The sequence below is a fragment of the Oryctolagus cuniculus genome, chromosome 20 (genome assembly GCF_051225735.1).
Source record: "Oryctolagus cuniculus isolate XC-2025 breed Fujian yellow rabbit chromosome 20, ASM5122573v1, whole genome shotgun sequence".
Taxonomy (NCBI): domain Eukaryota; kingdom Metazoa; phylum Chordata; class Mammalia; order Lagomorpha; family Leporidae; genus Oryctolagus; species Oryctolagus cuniculus.
Genome location: NC_142886.1, coordinates 12,670,925 through 12,685,201, shown reverse-complemented (window position 1 = coordinate 12,685,201; position 14,277 = coordinate 12,670,925). Strand labels below are relative to the sequence as shown.

Sequence of the window (14,277 nt, the reverse complement as noted above, 5' to 3'; positions counted from 1 at the left end):
ATTGACAAATGGGCAGGGCACCTTGCACCCCGTTAGAAGAGTTGATAAAGAGGGCAACTTGGCCACATTTTTCAACTCTGACCTAAAAGAGTAAAGCAAATGTTATTACTCTATACTGAAATTCTTTGGAATGTCTTTAGTTTTACCTACATTATCCATTTTATATCCTGATACACACATTTGCATACGGTTTATTAATAATTAAAATGTATCTGTTTGGAAAGTTCTATTCAGAACCAGTTATCATTATTTCCATTAAGAGGCTATCATGATGGGAATTCTGTCATTTAACACTAATTCCTTTTGAAGGGGATTTTTGAATGATTTGATATAAAGGAAAGCATGTTTAGTTGTTCTTAAGTTATTCATATGTTGAGTAGAGAGGACATTTTTAGAAAAATCTTTATCAACATTTGATCCAGAGATGACATCAGAAACAAACCACTTCAAGTTTATTGCAACCAGCTGCCTTGAACTAGTCAGGAGCTGTGTGTGTGTGTGTGTGTGTGTGTGTGTGTGTTTTAAGATTTTATTTAGGAGCCAGTGCTGTAGTATAGCAGGTAAAACCACACCTGCAGTGCTGGCATCCCATATGGGCGCCTGTTCAAGTCCTGGCTGCTCCAATTCCTATCCAGCTCTCTGCTATAGACTGGAAAGCAGTAGGAGATGGCTGAGGTCCTTGGCTCCCTGCACCTGCGTGGGAGACCCAGCAGAAGCTCCTGGCTCCTGGCTTCAGAGCAGCGCAGCTCTGGCCGTTGTGGCCAATTGGGGAGTGACCCAGCAGATCGAAGACCTCTCTCCCTCTCTCTCTCTCTCTTTCTCTCTCTGCACCTCTCCTTCTCTCTCTGTGTAACTCTGACTTTCAAATAAATAAATAAAATCTTTTTTTAAGATTTTATTTATTTATTTGAGAGGTAGATTTATAGACAGAGAGAGGGATATACAGAGAAAGAGGTCATCCATCTGCTGGTTCACTCCCCAAATGGCCACAACAGCCAGAGCTGAGCCTATTCCAAGCCAGGAGCCAGGAGCTTCCTCCGGGTCTCCCACATGGGTGCAGGGGCCCAAGCACTTGGGTCATCTTCTACTGCTTTCCCAGGCCATAGCAGAGAGCTGGATCAGAAGAGGAACAGCCGGGACTAAAACTGGAGCCTATATGGGGTGCCGGCACCACAGGTGGGAGACAGCCAGGTACCAGCCCCTACATGTAGTTTTAAGCTAAAAGTGATTCTGGAATGGGGACCAGTGAGACTACATCCTAAATATTATTGAATTACCGAAGTGCTGTCTCAAGTTCTAGGTTTCCCACCTAAGGGGAAACATGAAGACATTGGAGAAAAATCACCTAGCATAAGGCTTTTACTTGAAAGTATGAGAGTTACTTCAGTTGGTGAGAAAAATAATTAAAAGATTGGTTTATTTTGGTGCAAAAAATTCTGAGTTCCATGCATTCATGCTATTGTCAGACAATTGATGGAAATGTATATTATGAAAACTATGCATGGATTTCAATATTTGCAGCAAAATGTGCTGATTTTACATTCTACATTTTGTTTGAGTAAAAAGAGGGAGAGAGGGTGGAGTTGGGGAGAGAGGGAGGAAGAGAGAGAGCGAGCAAAGTAACTCTCATCTGCCCACACATCAAGGGGTTTGGGTCACAGCTGAAGCCTGGAGTTTGGAGTGCCATCCATGGGGGTGGCAGGAACCCAATTACTTGAGCCATCACTACTGAATCCCAGGGTATGCATTAGCAGGAAGCTGGAATCCGGAGCCAGAGCTAGGAATTGGAGATAGGGTATCTTGGCTGCTAGGGTCAATACTCGCTTCTTGATTCTGTTTTTCTTTTTATTTAGATACTTACTTACTTATTTATTTATTTTGACAGGCAGAGTAGACAGAGAGAGACAGACAGAGAGAAAGGTCTTCCTTTTGCCGTTGGTTTACCCTCCAGTGGCCACTGCGGCTGGTGCGCTGCGGCCAGTGCACCGTGCTGATCTGAAGGCAGGAGCCAGGTGCTTCTCCTGGTCTCCCATGGGGTGCAGGGCCCAAGCACTTGGGCCATCCTCTACTGCACTCCCAGCCTACAGCAGAGAGCTGGCCTGGAAGAGGAGCAACTGGGACAGAATCTGGTGCCCCGATCGGGACTAGAACCCAGTGTGCCGATTTTGTTTTTCCATGAATTTCATGAAGTAGCCTCATCATTTAAGGCATGTTAAAGGAGTAGAACAAAAGGTGAGAAATCTGTGTAGTGCTTTCTAGTAAGATTTCCCAGAATGTGGCGTTCTAACAAAAGAATGGTGTGCACTTTCTCTGCCTGACCACATAGAGCCAGAGCATCCACCTAAATCGAGTCCAAGGAGTTTAACTGAGATACAGGGAGAATTATACAAAACTTGTTTCTTATTAATTCAAAATGTATTCATTGGGTTTCCTTTGCTTACCACTGTGCTATTTGTGATGGCACAGAACTTAAAATCTTTTTGGATTACACAGTGAAGCATTAGTCATCATAATGAAAACAACAATGATGACCAACGTGTAGTTGTTAAATTGGCCTAATTACATGCCATAAACAGCAGAGTTCCTGCTAAGGGGTATTGGAAAGAGGTGAAATATAGTGGCTGAATGACTGGGAGAACTCCTACAAAGCCCCAGACTTTGCAGTGAGCCTTGGTTGCATTAGAGAGGGAATTGCTGAGAGGGCCATAGGGTCATCATCTTCAGAAGTCTTTTAAGATAGAAAAAGCTGCTTCAAGTGTTGCTTCTGTCCAAAGTGGAATGAGAGGGCACCCTGGACGACAGCTTTTATCAAGTTCCTTCTAAGTCTAGTATTGTGTGGGTAACCTCGAAACAGGATCCATAATAGCAGCACTCCAGGCCTGTCCTCCTCCTCTGTGGGCATTTTTTTTTTCAACATTGATTTTTCTCTGAATCATAGAAGGTTTCCTCTGGGGAGTTCCTGCGTGGGTTTCGTTTAGGTGACTTTGGGGATGTCTGCAGGCTCCAGGTGAATTTCCTCTCCCATGGTGCTTTGAATGTTTTGTGTCCCTTGGGTCACAAAGCGGTATCCTAGACACACAGACAATAGTCACCTGTATTTATAGCCACAGTGGAAGCTGTGAAACCGTTGGAGGCTTTGTAGGACAAGCTCATGGCCTGTTAGGAAGCCCTGTGGATGTTCTTAGGCTAGAACTGCTGCTCACTGCTCTCTGCTGTCCGTCGCTCACTGATGCTGCCTCGTGGTGTCTCCGTGGGAGTTTTTGCTTCATGCCTTCGAGTGGCAGTGTTACCAGTTCTACTTTGAGGATGCTTACAAGGCCAGTTTCCCACTGGCGTGGCCCTGTATGTTCATTATTTTTGGTTACTTCATTTCCCCTTAGAGTATCTTCTACTTTACAGTTCTCCTTTCTTTATATACCATTTATTCCTTCAAAAGATGTTCAAGTGTAATACGTTCAAATATTCCACTAGTTCTGATAAGAACTCTAGGCTAATGATAAAATCCTTCATTATCCTTTAACTTTGTCTTAATGTATTTCTGTAATGGCTTCTTTCCCCCTCTGGAAGGGAGAGGATTTATGGAACCCAGAAGTTGTTCTTCTGTCTCTAGTTAAGAAATAAATATACTTGTTTGTTGGTCTATGCTTCTCTTCAAAATAATTGGACGTGTTTTGTTTGTAAGGGAGGAAATGTAGCATTTCATTTCTAGCATGAAACAGAAGTTAGGTAGTTAGTATTTTTGAGTTTTGTTTATATATTTGACTTTTATAGTTGAATATGCAATGCCCTTTGTGGAGCCGGCGCCATGGCTCATTTGGTTAATCCTCCACCGGCGGCGCTGGCATCCCATATAGATGCCAGTTCTAGTCCCGGTTGCTCCTCTTCCAGTCCAGCTCTCTGCTGTGGCCCAGGAAGGCAGTGGAGGATGGCCCAAGTGCTTGGGCCCCTGCACCTGCATGGGAGACCACCTGGCTCCTAGCTTTGGATTGGCGTAGCTCTGGCCGTGGCGGCCATTTGGGGGGTGAACCAACAGAAGGAAGACCTTTCTCTCTGTCTCTCTCTCTCTCTCTCTCACTGTCTAACTCTGTCAAGTAAATTTTAAAAAATTATTAAAAAAATGCCCTTTGTAAGGCAGCAAGTTGAACCCTGGAATGCTGTGTCTGTACAAATAAACATGACACAGTTTTTACATGCTCTGTGTTTTAGTAGTGAAAGTCACTCCCAGAATGAACTGGAGACCATAGTTGCCAGAAAAAGATGTGAGAGTGTTAACAAAAAGCCTTGCTTACCTCTCTGTCTTTAAAATTAGTCGTAGTTACCGAAAACTAAGCACATTTGGGGCGCCCTTAAGAAATGAATCAGGGGCAGCATTGAGCATGTTCCTCCTGTGGAAAATGGACCAGTCGTTGTTTTACAGTCTCAAACACTCTTAAGTCAGACTGAATATGACTCCTGGTGCCTTTGACTTTATAACAAGAGACACAAAATAGGAGTTTCCACAGTAGAATTATTGCTTGTAATTCTTCACATCATAAAAGCTAATCTATTGCTAAATCTCTTAAGCCACACAAGTCAGAACCTTTGGTGGCCCAAAAGTTCATACTAAAGTTGGTCTCAAGATTGTAATCTAAAAAGTGCACATCTCTGACATGAGAAAGACCTTGATTTTTAAGAAAAGACAGCAGAAGGCTGCCAGCAAAAATTCCAGTTATGTGGGGGAACATTTACACTAGAAGAAAGACATTTGTGTTGGTTATTCTGTGTAACCTAGTCACATCCGGAAGCCACATTTCTGCAGACTGCTTCTTTGACAAGTTCCTTATAGCTGGCACGTTGAATGGGCTTGCTGATTTTTGCTACATTTCCCAATGGTCCATGATAATGTTTGCTGTTTTGCAACTCTACTGAATTATAATGCAGTCTTTTATAATGCCAGCATATTAATGCAGCTGTAAGTTAGATTCCATTATTATAAAATGTACTTTCCAAAATTTTAAAATCTGATTTTGTTGTAGTTTTTTAATATTTTAAGTTTGTAAATAAGAAATTAGTATTTGTATATTTTATTAGTGACAGAAATTTTTCATCATTTTACTGGAATAATATTTGATCTGTATTTTCAGGGGAAATGCATGATGGTTTTTGAGGCCTACTTCCTTTTCAGAGCTGTTTTAGGTTCACAGAAAAATATAGCAAAGTACTGCAAGTTTCTATATACCCCCATCTCCACTCACACACAACCTTTTCTCCTGCACACTATAGGGGTGAATTTCTTACAATCAGTAATCTGCATTGATACATTATCATCATTCAAAGTGCATGGTTTATATGAGGGTTCATTCTTGGTGTTAGTATACTATGGGTTTGCCAATTGTTCAATGACACATACAAATCATGTAGTATCCTATAGAATATTGTCACTGCCCTAAAAGTCTATGGTGTGTCTATTCATTTCTCCCTCTTCTTGTCTCCATAGTTTTGCCTTTTCCAGGATATCACATAGCTGAAATCATATAGAGTATACCCCTTTCAGGTCAGCTTCCTTCACTTAGAGATAAGCATTTATGTTTTCATGTCTTTTTATGGATTGAAAGCTCATTTCTTTTAAGTTTAGCTGAATAATCCTCCATTATCTGCATGTATCTGTTTATGACCTATTTACTTTTATTTCTAGTCCCAATTGCTATGGTGCTGTATTTTTTAATTTCACATTTTCAAGAGAAATCCTGGATTGCTTCAGATCATCCATGAGAGAAAAATGTGGCAGCTTCCAATTGGAAATCCATTTTAGCTATGTGAAACTGGGCTTGTTTCACATTTAGGGGGAATGGTTTATGAAAAATAGCACACAACTCTATAATTTATGCTAACAGATTTATGCCCTATTCTTCTCCATTGAACTCTAAAGAGAAAGCTCTGAAGGCTGTGAGGATACACCCCTAAAGTTATTGACACTGTGGTGTTAATATGCATCAATAAAAGTGCTCATTATGTTATTACTGATTCATGGAAGAAAACCACCTTATATAATTTTATGTTTGTCACCTCTGCCACGGAAGAGGGAGCTTTGTGATTGTGCCCTGGCATGGTGAGCCGCACAAGTCAATTACAGGTGGTGTGTGAGCACCTGCATCCTACACTGGCTCAGAATTCTGAATGGAAGGAGGACCCCTCGCAGTGCAAGGCTGACTGAGCAGGTGCACGGATGTTGGAATACCCCTGATAATTATGCTGGGTGAATGGGGAGGCCTGGCTGATGATCAATGTCTGACGAATATTTTGAGATGGTTTATATGGGTACTCCCTGTCCTTTGTTTCATAACTGTAGCTATTACTGCAGAGACGAAGGTGTCTATGCAAAGAATATTGGATTAAAATTAATGAGGCCTGTGTTCTGGTACCAAGTCTTCCACTAATGAGCTCTAAAACAAATGTCAAATCATAAGTTCTTCAAGATTCATTTCTGCCTCTGTCCAATGGGAATGCTAATGCTTGTTTTACCCATGTTCACCAGTTATTGTGGGGGAAAGTTTCATTCATTTAATATTATGATTAGTAGTCATATTAATATTTCATTAATATAATAAACACTCTGAATTGCCACTAAGTATCAGGACTGTATGTATCACAAGGTAATAGATGGAGAAACACGGTGCAGAATTTTTGAAGACTTGCAGGCTTTTTGAAGGCTGCAAGATATTTTTAATTGTTAAGGTCAGATCAACTCTTTATGTTGCTGTATCAAATAATTGACACTTTTAGATCTCTGCCAGTGATTTATTTGACTACAGGTTACAACTAGAATGATCTTTAGTTGTTATACCTCTGAGAAGATACTCAGAATTATAGAATTCAGTTCCATTTTGTTGTTATTGTGGTTCAAACACTGACCACACAAGAAATTACAAATCTATATTTTCAGGTGGTTGGCAACCTTTGAGATGAATACAAACCTTTCTTTAGAACAACTTAAGTTCAAGTACAGGGAAAGTACTAACATCCACAGCTTCCCCCTTAATCCCTATTAAAATGAGATTTGAATATAGTACTTTCAAAATTTCTTTAGCCACCCAAAAAGGCACTTCAGTCCACACCATTACTTTTCTCCAGAAAAATCAGGCTTATCCACCTCTCTCCTCTCAAGTAACAGTCCTTACTCACAAATTATTTTCTTCCCAAATATCCTTTATGATCTCCCAGAAAAAGTAAAGATTTAAAAATCATTTTTAGGTCCATCCAAGATTTTATAGCAATATTTTATTTGTGTTCACAGTGCAAGATCAATCTGACACTTTCTCAATTTTTTTTTCTTCCTATGGCATCCAAAACAGTTGTTCACATTCACACTTTGATGTTTCACCATATGCATACTGTGTGCAGCTCTGCTGTTTTAAAATATTTTATTGGTTTTCCTTCATATCTCAACTTTTGATGGGTGTCCTTGAAGAACTTGCATGAAAAAATGTAAATGTGAATGATTCATTCATTTTGAACATATGTATCTATTTTAGGAGATTTTTTTGGGAGATTTTACCCTACATAGAACACACTGTTCTTGCAGAGAAAGTGTTGTATATTACTATTCTACTCGCAGCTGGATTCTGCACATGTATTAACACTGGAAACCTGTGCTTTTTCTAGTCTCTATTTACTTTTAATACAGTATTTATATGCCCCGAGTTTTGCTGGTTGTCAGGGGTGGTCAGTTGTCAAGATTTTCACATTTGGAGAGGATGTCATGTAACATGGTTGAGTGTAAAATCTGGTCTTCCTAAGATTTCTAAGAGACTAGCGTGATTCCTTGGCAAACGGGAAGTTCAAGACCAGGCTTTGTTTGTTACGTAAGAGCCACACCCAGTGCTCTTCAGTGCTTCACAGGCATTTTCAGATCTGACTGCTGTCATCTTGCCTCCTCTCAAGTTTTCCAGCAGAGAATTCCTCCGTGGACCACAGGTTAAGGAGGGAAAACACAGCATTTTCCTCCCCAAAAGGGCAAATCTTCATTTAAAAAATTTTCAGAAAAATCTCCAAAGCATTCCATGTGGGTGTCCTTGTGTTTCTTGTAGTATGAATTCTTGACTTGTGTGTTCTAATAAAGAGGAGTGAACTAATCTTTAACTGTTACCAAATCAGGCAGCTACAGAAAGGAGTGACCCATCTCATTCTAAATTTGCATCTATCAGTGAATAATTAGTGTATAGAAAAAGGTTTGGAAAGCTTTCATTACACTTAAAACTAAAATATCCTTCTATCTTTTGTCATGTTCCATATTTCATAAGATGGTTTTAATGTATTATTACTGTTCCCTTTTTAATTCAGCGAATTAGTGAAATATTTAATGTCAATGTTCTTGTCTTAGAAACACCCCTTGAAAAGATGTCAGAAAAATGAACTCATCGCCCTGTGATAAAGAATAAGTTCATGATCAGATACTTGCACTGTTTTTCTTGTGCATATAATGCATAAGCACGTGTTCAATCTCACAGTGATGTTGGAAAGCATATATTATGCAGCCTAAAAACTATTTCTGTATTAGATATTTAAATGCATGAGGATAAGTTCTAATTGCTTTTTGTCTGAAACAGAAACATGGAAGAAGCCTCAGCCCCAGTTTGTACAAAATGTCTGTTGCAACTGAAATCATGTTAGTTCAAAACCGAAAATCATTCCATTTTGTAGAACTGCTGCTACTGGTTTTATCAATAAAGTTTTAGCAGATGGCTTATATGTATATGTGTTAAGATTTCTTGTGTTAAAAAAAGATTCAGTTTTGCAGCATCAACATGCAAATTTTATGGGACCAAATGATACTGCTTATTTTAGTATATACAAAAACCATTAATTTCAAAACCATACCAACTGCTGACAACTATATGAGAATTCTACGCATTACATTTATGATGCATATAATTTAGTTTCAAGGTGTTGTGAGCTTTTATGGTGAGCACATATACAAATCAACATATCAGCTCAAATGCAAACTAGTTTAAAGTATTGAACTTAAAATAGGAATATCAAGTGGATAAGAGACTAAATAATGATAAATATTACCTGAGCTAAGTAAACTTCATAGAATAGTATTCCGAGAATGAAAATCATAGGTGTTCATGTACAAATACAAAGGTAATTCTTCCCCAGGAGTCTCATCTAGAGCGCTTTTGCCTTTATGTACCTCATGATCTAATAAGTTTATAAGGCTCAGGTGCACCAAGGTAGAGGTAGACAGAGCCAGGCTGTTGTAATCAGACACTTTTATAGCAGTAAAATCATGGCTGATGCTCCCAAACAAAAGAGAGAAGACCAGATTGTGCAGATGTTTCAAGGACAATTTGTTGTCATCATTTTTATATACTGCTAATTGAAGCCATTAATGCTACCTGTAATAACTCTAAATATCAGTGAATTCTTATAGGAAAATTCACTTCTTGCTAATTCGAGATGCTTTTGCCCATATAGCAGCCTCTCAGGGACTGGGGCTGGTTTTGTGACTTGGCCATTTCTGAAGGAATCAGTATATTGCCATGCAAATAGGGGAGGAAGAAAAGGCACAAGAATCAAATGATCGGTTTTAGGGGTCAGCTTTAGAGGTTATAAAACATCATTTCTGCCCAAACTCCATTGGCCAGAACGAGTCACCTGCCTCCGCCTCTATTTAAGATGCTAGGAATCGTAGTTGACTTCTGTGTCCAGGAATATGAAGCTTTTTGGGTGAGAATCTTCTGGTCAGTATCTGGCACACATCTTTTTCCATTTTTTTCTTTTTAAAATAATCTTATTTCCAATGTGGAAATTTGGAGTGTGGTGATTACTTGTGGCAAGTTTGCTAATGGCAGGCTCATTTGTCACATAAGTTCTTGCTAAGCCAGGGAGACAGGAACATTCTAGGCCAATCAGGGGGGTGCGTATTCATCCACAGGCCTTTTGGATGTAGAGCATTTCAACACAGTTCCTGGGTGCTGTGGCAAATGAAGACCATCTATGTTCACATTTCCCAAACCACAGGGCAAAGCGACTGGAGTTGGTGGACTGAGCAAGGTCAACATTTCTAACATACCAACTCATGTGTGGCATCTCGAAAGCACCAACACAGATAATACAAACTGATAAGCAAAAGAAGCAGAATGCAAAGGAAACAGGTTTCCCAGTATATTGATATTGGAATACATCATCTGCACACCCTAAAACTTGACAAATGATTGTCATCTTCTGATGTTCCTTCAACAGACTCACCCATCCTTAAATATTCAAATAGTTGAGCCATCCATCAATAGCTCTGCTTCTTTTGTTTGACTTTTGTCTTTTGTTGTAGTTTTTCAAAATCTTAAGCATCTTGAGTGGCACTTTATTAATGAATCAACTCACATTTTATGTCTTGGGAGCTTCATAGTATCCTCACGGTTTCTCTGGGGTTGCTCTGAAAGATTCATGGAATATGGCTCAAGGAGAAGCTTGGTGACATTTCAGAACTTTGATCATTTTTTTAAAAAAAGGATTGATTGGCTGGCGCTGCGGCTCACTAGGCTGATCCTCTGCCTGCAACACCAGTACTCTGTGTTCTAGTCCCAGTTGGAGCTCCAGTTCTGTCCATGTTGCTCCTCTTCCAGTCCAGCTCTCTGCTGTGGCCCGGGAAGGCAGTAGAGGATGGCCCAAGTGCTTGGGCCCCTGCACCCACATGGGAGACCAGGAGAAACACCTGGCTCCTGGCTTCAGATCAGCGTAGCGCCAGCCGTAGCAGCCATTTTGGGGGTGAACCAACGGAAGGAAGACCTTTCTCTCTGTCTCTCTCTCACTGTCTAACTCTGCCTGTCAAAAAAAAAAAAAAAAAAAGGATTGATTTACGTATTGAAAAGCAGGATGACAGAGAAAGGGACACACACACACACACACAAATCTTCCGTCTGCTAGTTCACTCCCCAGATGCCCATAACAGCCAGGGCTGGGCCAGGTTGAAGACAAGAGTCAGGAAGTCCATCCAGGTCTCCCATGTGGGTGGTACAAACCTAAGTACTCAGGCCAGCACCTGCTGCCTCCTAGGGGCATTAACAGGAAGCTGGATCAGAACTTCAGAGGAGCTGGGACTTGAACCAGGCACTTGGACATGGGACCTGGACATTCCAAGTGGTAGTTTAACCTGCTGCCCTACAACACACACCCTGTGAGCTGTGATGAATTTTAATATACATTCCATAACATAATAAAACATCTCCTTTTTAGCAAACAGGGTAGGAGCCAGGATTAGTATCACATCTGTGGTCATCTGGAAGAGGTAAGATTAGAATTTGGTTAAATTCTGAGGTACTGTGGATTATATGGTATACTAATATGTACTAACTTATTGTGTGAGTGGTAGAGAGACAGAAAAATCTTTGATCTGCTGGTTCGCTCCTCAAATGCCTGAAACAGCCAGGGCAGGGCCATGCTGAAACCAGGAGCCCAGAACTCAATCCAGGTCTCCCACATGGCTGGCAGGGACCCAAGTGCTTGAGCCAGCACTAGCTGCTTCCCAGGGTGTACATTAGCAGGAAGCCGGAATTGGAAGCCGAGTTGGGACTTGAACCCAAGAACTCCACTATGGGATGTGGGCATCCCAAAGGCCCACCTCAGTATTTTAATACTTTAAATCCAAAATTGTTGGGTGAAATAATTTGTTCTAATCACTTATCCAGAGCACTGAGGAATTTATAACATTAAATCTGCAAACATAGTTCATTAAACATTAGACTCGTACCTGTGTTATAGTTCCAGTTTTTTACCCAGCAATTCTGTGATCTTCAGATTACCCTGACCATCTCTCACGTCTTCCAACGTCTGTTGTATTTCTTGAGGTGGTTCCAGATGAAGAGGGGATCTGGCAATTATTTGGGAAGTTAGAGTGACAGAAAAGGTTTCCAGGTCTATTCACAGATAGTATAATACTAGGAGTATTGTGCATATTGGTCCAGTTAGCTGGCTTTTCCTCTAACAGATGGTTTCTCCTCCTCCTCCTCTTCCTCTCCCCTTTTCCCTCCCCCCCTCCTCCTTTTTCTTCTTCCTCTTCTTCTCTTTGGCTTTATAAAGATCTATGAAGTGTTTTTAGATAATTCGTGGGGAAATGTATGTTATGAAAATATGGTGCATGGATTTAAATTGGTTTTACACCAAAATGAACATCCTTCAATTCCATTTTCCCATGAACTGTTTTGAGGTACCTTCATAATACACATAATACATAATTCCCCCAGGTAGAGGAGACTCTTAAGGAGAAATGAAGCAGTTCAGCTCAGAGGATTCATACCCACACTGGAAAGACATGGAGAGAAGGGAGTTGGGAAGGCATATAAATGACTTTAGGTTGAGTATTGCCCAGTGCTATTGAAACCAGATAGTGAGCTTTATCAAATGCCCTAAGAAGGAAAAGAAATTCCTGTATAAACACAATGTCTCATTGAGGGCAAACTCCTGTTTTCTATGTAATGACCCTTCCGCCAATCCCCATCTTCAGCTTGAGTGACAGAAAAGCCAGCAACTCCTGGCTTGTGTAAGTTTACTCATTCATCGGTGCACAGCTGCGGTCAGAAGGGGACCTCAGGCAGGACGGTTCTTTTTCCAGAGGCCCTGGTTGTGCTGGACACCAGGGACACACTGCTCACCAGGCAGAATGGACCTGAAATCTGGTGCGCTGACTGTTGTGAAATGGGAGTGGTTGCGTGATTTGGGAGTGCAATTAGTGGGCTCATCCATCTACTCAGTGGGAGGCTGCTAGGGAAAGCCGCCAGGAGGAAGTGGTGTTTCAGCTGAAGCTTGAGGGCTGAGGAGGAGGAAGCCAGGTGAAAGGGAGGAAGCAGAAACCGCAGGTACAGGACACCAGAGGCAGGTGGGAAGCGCTCCCATCCAAGGGGACTGAAACAAACCAGCCCAGTGTGACTGTGCCTTGAAAACAGCAAGGTGCGGGGTCTCTGGGTGGGCAGCAAGGTAGGGCTGATGGAGACCGTCCCGCCTTTCTCCCCTTGCCACCAAGGAGAAGGGATTAGCAGGGGTGTGATCATCCTGGCTGTGCGCTGTGCCAGCCTAAAACCTACTGTCATTCTTGATCGCTGAGACTGTGTCATCGCCTCGCCAGCCCACTCCTGCTTGCTGGAGTTTCTTCGGGCGGTTTGGTTTTAGCTTGTCGGCTTTTTAAACCTTGAGGCTGACACACTGAGCAGTCTTCTTGCCAGAGGCGGGAAGCAGGCACCAGGTGCCTGTGGACCAGGGCCCCCGGGGGCTGTGTGGGGGTCACTGGGGGTTGGCCTTTGTGCCACCCAGAATGCCTGCCTTCCCAGCCAGCAGCGTCACACCGGTGCAGCCCTGGCCTGCTTCCAAAGAGAAACTTCTTCCTTTTTAATTACTTCCCCGAGGTGCTGTCTTCCTTCCAGTCCGACTCTGTAGGGAACCAGAGAAACAATAGACTTCCTTCTTCAGTGTCTTTCTCTCTCTGAGGGGCAACGTTCCTACATTTTTCATCTTCCTTTCTTTCCCTTGGCTCACTGGCTCCCCAACTTTGCCCACCTTGATGTTGTAATCATGCCTCTCCCCCCAGAAAGCATTCTTGTTGAACCAGCAACCGCAACAAACGGCGGTTGCAACAAGCAATGGTAAAGAGAACAGGAACACATAGCTCAAGGGAGCTATCAGAGCAAACACGAACATTTGGGTACATTTAGACTACAGTGCACGTGCCTGAAACATGCCTACCTTGTTCAGTCTCTTTTGTGAAAAGTCCCATGACTTTTGTGCGTTTCTAAGGAAGCTGTCACCATAGCCTGAGGTTTGAATGAGCCATTGGATCAAAAGGAAGGACTTCTAACTGTATAAAAGGGCATATTTCACACGATGGGAACTTTTTTTCTGAAATCTTCAGCACACACAGATGGCACCAAGAAGAATTAGAATCCGGGATGATTTTCATGGATTAGTTAATATTTTTTCTTTTCATTTTCTACCAACTGCTCCAACCTGCAGATGCACACAGGAGCACTTTGGGGAGGGGAGTCCTGGAAGACAGAAGATCCAATTCTGCACCATGTGGCCCCAGGTCTCACTCCAAGGTGAGAGGTTCCCACTGGAAGTACTGGGCTCTGAAAGAATCCTGCAGCTTCCTTGACCGCTGAAAGTGCCAGTCCACCCCCTTGCCCCATCCTCAAACCCGACCTCCACAGGAGACACCCCTCTGCAGGGCCCGCAGCGAGTAGCCCAGGCCCCTGTGGGCACAGCGCCCATCCTCTGCCCAGGCCCACACCTCTCGGCCACCCCAGCTCC

At 42.1% G+C, this 14,277-nt stretch overlaps 1 long non-coding RNA gene across 1 annotated transcript; it reads right to left on the bottom strand.

The window, feature by feature from the left end:
* Nucleotides 1-9,723: 9,723 nt before the first annotated feature.
* Nucleotides 9,724-14,185, bottom strand: LOC103351650 (uncharacterized). The gene is made up of 3 exons (XR_011384842.2): nt 13,714-14,185; nt 11,729-11,848; nt 9,724-10,414 (listed from the first exon to the last, which is right to left on the bottom strand). It is a non-coding gene; the product is annotated as an uncharacterized LOC103351650 (long non-coding RNA).
* Nucleotides 14,186-14,277: the final 92 nt, after the last annotated feature.